Source organism: Trichosurus vulpecula, chromosome 7 (genome assembly GCF_011100635.1).
Source record: "Trichosurus vulpecula isolate mTriVul1 chromosome 7, mTriVul1.pri, whole genome shotgun sequence".
Taxonomy (NCBI): Eukaryota; Metazoa; Chordata; class Mammalia; order Diprotodontia; family Phalangeridae; genus Trichosurus; species Trichosurus vulpecula.
The window spans coordinates 87491743-87496900 of NC_050579.1; positions in this window are offsets into that span (position 1 = coordinate 87491743).

The following is a 5158-nucleotide window of genomic DNA, read 5'->3' on the forward strand; positions in this document are numbered from 1 at the left end:
ATGGACAAGGAGAAGGCCAGCACTGAGAACAGCAGCCACTCAGAGAGGGTGAGGAGGAAGAAAAACGACCCAAACGCTCACTAGATTTTTATTTTTATTTTTTTTTTAAAGGTGTTTTATTTATTTTTAGTTTACCACACACGGCTCTACATAGTTTTGAGTTTCAGCTTTTCTCCCCTCCCTCCCCCCTCCCTCCCCAAGACGGCATGAAGTCTCATATAACTGTCATGTATAACTTCGCATTGAATTAATTTATGCTCTAGTCAAGTCGTGGAGAAGAATTTTGACCAATGGAATGAATCATGAGAAAGAAGAAACAGAACCAAAAAAAAAAAAAAAAAACCAAACAAAAAAAACCCCCAAAAACAAAAACAAAAGAGAAGCAGAAAAGGCGAGCATGTTCACTAGATTTTTAGAAAAAAAATTAAAAAGGCATCTGTTTTGAAAGCCTTTTCTGGTTTGCTTTTGATACTGACTGCTCCCCACTTCTGGGTGGGCCCCCGCCTGTGGACAGAGGTCATGGGGGCTCTTGCCGGCGGGCCTGGTCACCCCAGCCCCTTCACCCTGTGTTGTCTCAGATCATGAGATTTGTCCTGAGTAACAGAAATTGGTGGTATGTATGTCACCTCCCCTGTCTTTAGATTGTTGGTGTATGAATCGTTCTCATTTCACGCAGATCTTCCCAGGTTTCCTTGAAACCTCTTTCGTCCTCCTTTCTGGCACAATGATGTTCCATTATGTTCATTTGTTCACTGTTCCCCAGTTGATGGGCACCCCCTTTCTTGTCCAGTTTTTTGCTACTACCAAAAGAGCTGCTATAAATAGTTTTATACCTGTGGATCCTGTTCTTTCTCTTTGGTCTTTTTTGGTACTGCTGGGTCAGAGGGTCTGAACAGTTCAGTGACTTGTGGACCGTAGCCTCAAACAGTTTTCCATATTGTCTGGACCCGTATTGAGCTTAGTGTGCCTACTTTCCTACAGCCTTCCCAATAATTGTCATTTTCCTTCTTTGACAGTCTGAAGGGTAAGGGGTAGAAGCTCAGAGTTGTTTTAGTTTGCATATTTCTGATTTATTGATGATTCAGAACATTTTTTTCAAATGGCTGTTTATAGCTTGGATTTCTTCATTTGAAAGCCTCTGAAGCATTGTAAAAGAATATTTCTATAGCCACTGAGCCACAGGCCTAAACTACTTGGTCAGTCCTTAAAACTACCCATCACATTGTTGGGCCAGGAACTCTCATCCCAGTTTTCTGCAGTGTTTTCACACCACCCTTTGAATACTTTAGAATGAAATCCTTATTAACAATGTTGTATCCCTCGAGTATCCAAGAAAACTTTGGTTCATCCCCAGTTAATATCAGAACTGAAGGCTATGGTGAAACTGGGCTGATGCTCCCTGGATTAACCTTTCACATGATGAAGTGATGGGAAGGACTGTGGACTGGGATTCAGAAGAACTGGACTTAAATTTGGTTTGGTTACTTTCTCCTTGTAGCCATGAGCTACGCCCTCCCCCCCCTTCTGGATGTTGGTGTCTCTAGATGAGTTCTATGACCCATCCTCTCCTGGCCCTCGGTCCTGACTGTCAGAAGCCCTCTGAATTTGGGGTGGGCCCCCATGTGCCCTAGAACTGAACTGGCTTTGGTTGGGATGGACACCACTCCCTTCCTATGGACGCCATTCACTAGTACGTCATTGATAAGAGTACATCATGAATGGTAATATAACGTTTAACTGAGATAACAATCATTAGTCTTCTAACCTTTGCCTTCTGAGGAACTAAAGCTCAATATGCCTCTTCATGGCCTTGAAACATCTGGAAGGGTGTGGTTCTCCTCCCCTTTTGTGTTTGGCCAACCTCCTTAGCCTCCAGAGTTCATTGGTCTTTCCCTCTTGCTTTGGAGCATAATAGAAAATCATGTTCTTTCTCTGCAAACTTCCTAGAATGGGCCTAACATGCCAATCCATAGAACAACTTTATTGCATTTCTTGATTGTGATGACATGCATCTTTTAAATAAGGTTCTTCCAGCCCTCTTCCCACTCCACACACTCATTATTTTAGAGGTGAGGACTCATGCTGTGACTTGGGGAAGTTGCCAAAATCTGAGTTTCAAGGGTATGAGTTGGAAAAGGGGCCATGAGGAAGGGCTTGAACATGGTTGGACAGGAAGCCAAAAAACTTGGAGAAATAGTTAGCTCTTCTATTGCCCTTGAATCAAGGAGAAAGAACCATTCCTTAAATCATGAGTTTGCTGAGGTGGGTGAGGGGGAAAAGATGTGCTGGGGAAAGCTGCTTCCCAGAGTTCAAGGTGTGGCTGGGCATACTTTTACTCTTTCAAAGAAATTTGCTAATCATTGTAGACACCTGAGCTGAATTCATTTCTTGTGTGAAGTTCTCTTTCAGCCCAATCTGAGGTAAGGGGTTTGTATTGGTTGTAATGTAGGCCACGCCCTTAACAGGAACCGTCTTTGAAGGGAAAACAATAGAATATATGCTGAAAAGTGATTATACTAATCACCAACCACATCAAGCTCTCTCTATGTGTGTGTATATATGATACATATTTTATATATGTTATACTAATCACCACATCAAGATATATATATATATATATATAATGTGTGTATACATATATGTACATACACATGATTGACTGTGAAAGTTTATGTGTATTTATTTAATTAAAATTAAAATGCTTTATCCCTAAAAAAATAAACAGAAATCAAAAAATAAAAATGCTTGCTGATTGATTGGTTGGTTCCTATAGAACAAAATAGAGAAACTGGTATATCTAGCCTGGTTTTGCTTTCAATGAGGTTTCCCAAAACAAATTTTAGTGAGAAAGTAAGGATTATTCCTATTGTGTTATGAGAACTCAAATGCTTGTTGTTGTGTTGAATGCCAATTGTCAACAAGGTCTTCAACAAGACAGTATAAAAGATCAAACAATGTCTAAGGTGGTATAACATGGGTATGTCTCCATGATCATCCTAACTGTTCACCAGTGAATATGCATTAGGGATATAGGTGTTAGCTTCTGGTTTTCCTTCTCAATTTGGACTCCCTCTTATTTAGGCATGACAACTACATTTCTATCATTGAAGGAATTTGGTAGGCTCCATTCTTTTGCTACATTCCTTTTTGAAAGTTTGATAGCTTTCATTTCTTAATCCAGTGAGTCCTATGTTTTGTTGCTGTCATCGTGGCTCTTTTCTTTTTACTTTGCTTTAATGTTTCTGCTTATATCCTGGAGTCAATAATTTATGTTTGGTACATTCTAATTTCGGGAGTCTGTTACTTGGGGGGTATTTTATTACACTGTTTATTTTCTTTCCAATTCTCTCTTTCATAGCTCTCAATTCCCTTACAATATCATTTTTGACTCTTTTTTAAATTCTTGTGTCATTTCTTTTAGGAATCCTAACTGATCATATGAGCAAATTTTTTCTTTGATGTTTTACTTGTAGGTATTTTTGAGTTATCACCTTTTCTGGGTTTGTGTTTTGGACATCCTTATCATAAAAGTTTCTTTTTTTAAAAATTTACTTATTTCTGCTTCTATATCTGCTCATCCTTATCTCCTAGGGGCTGATCAATCTTTCTGAGGCCTTCTCCTTTACCTGGGAGCCTTTCCTTTGCCTCAGGGGCTGAATCAAAGTTCACCCTGCTCTGAGGATCAGACTAACTTGAGGCCCATCCCTTCACCCCAGCAGCTCTTTCCTTCACATTTGCCTGGACTCTGCCTTCTGCCTAGGATCAGACTAAGTTGAGACCTTTTTCTCCAGCACAGACCTTTCCTTCACCCCAGACACCTAAGTTCTCCCTTCTTTTGGGGATAGCCCTTAACTGGGGCTTGAAGAGAGGAACAGAGGTAGAGGAGACTTATTTATTCTTTGTTTTATGCTTGAGTCCAAGGTCATCTCTCCTCTGGGTTTGGACTTAGTTGAGGTCCTTTCCTAAGGGGTGGAAGTAGGGAGACTCTTTCTTTAACCTACATCTAAGTCCAAAATTGACCCTCCTGAGATGGCATCATATTCAAGAATATCAAGGAAATAATGAAAAACAGTGGGAAAGAAGATCAAGCAAAACCTGACCTCAAACTATACCATAAACCAGTAATTCTCAAAAAATAATTTGGTGCTGGTTAAAAAAAAATGAAGAGCTGAAGAAGTAAAACAGGTAAGGAGCACAATACACAGAAGCAAACATAACTAGAAGCCTAGTGTTTAATGAACCCCAAAACCTCAACTACTGGAGTAAGAACTCACTATCAGATAGAAATTGCAGGGAAAACCAGGCAGCAATATGGCAGAGATTATCATTTAGACCTGTACCTCATACTTTATACCAAAACAAGCTCCAAATGGATATGTGACCCTGATATAAGTAAATACTTCATAAATAAATTAGAGGAACAAAGAATAAATTACCTTTCAGTTCTACGGCTAGGGAAAGAGTTCATGATAAGACAAGAGATAGAGAGGATCGCAGAAAATAAAATGTTCAATTTTGATTCTACAAAATTTAAAGGTTTTTGCACAAGCAAATCCAATATATCTAAAAGCAGAGAGGGAAACAGTTAATGGGGGGAAATCATTATAGCAAGTTTATCTGATAAAGATCTCATTTCCAAGATCTATAAGAAACTAATTCAAATGTATAACAGTAAGAGTCATTCCCCAACTGTTATATGGTCTAAGGATACGAACAAGCAGTTCTCAAAGAAAGAAACTATCACCACCTATATCCATCAGAAGAAATGGTCCAAAAATGCTTAATAACTAAAAATAAAATAAAATAAAAATTGAAGCAATTCTGAAGTTCCACTTCATATGTATCAGACTGGCAAAGATAAAAAAAAAGAAAGGAAAAATGGGGGTGTGTGTGAGGAAAAAAAGGCACATTTATGTACAGTTAGTAAAGCTATGAATTGGTCCTCTCATTCTGGAAAACAATTTGCAAATGTACCCTGAAAGTGAACATGTCTTTTGACTTAGTAATACTACAATTAGACCTATACCCCCAAAGAGATTTTAAAAAAACAAAAGGAAAGGAAAATGGGCGCTATATATGCAAAAAAAAAATTGTGGTAGTTTTTGTAGTATCAAAGAACTGGAAACTGGAACAGGGTTTCCATCAACTGGGGAATGGA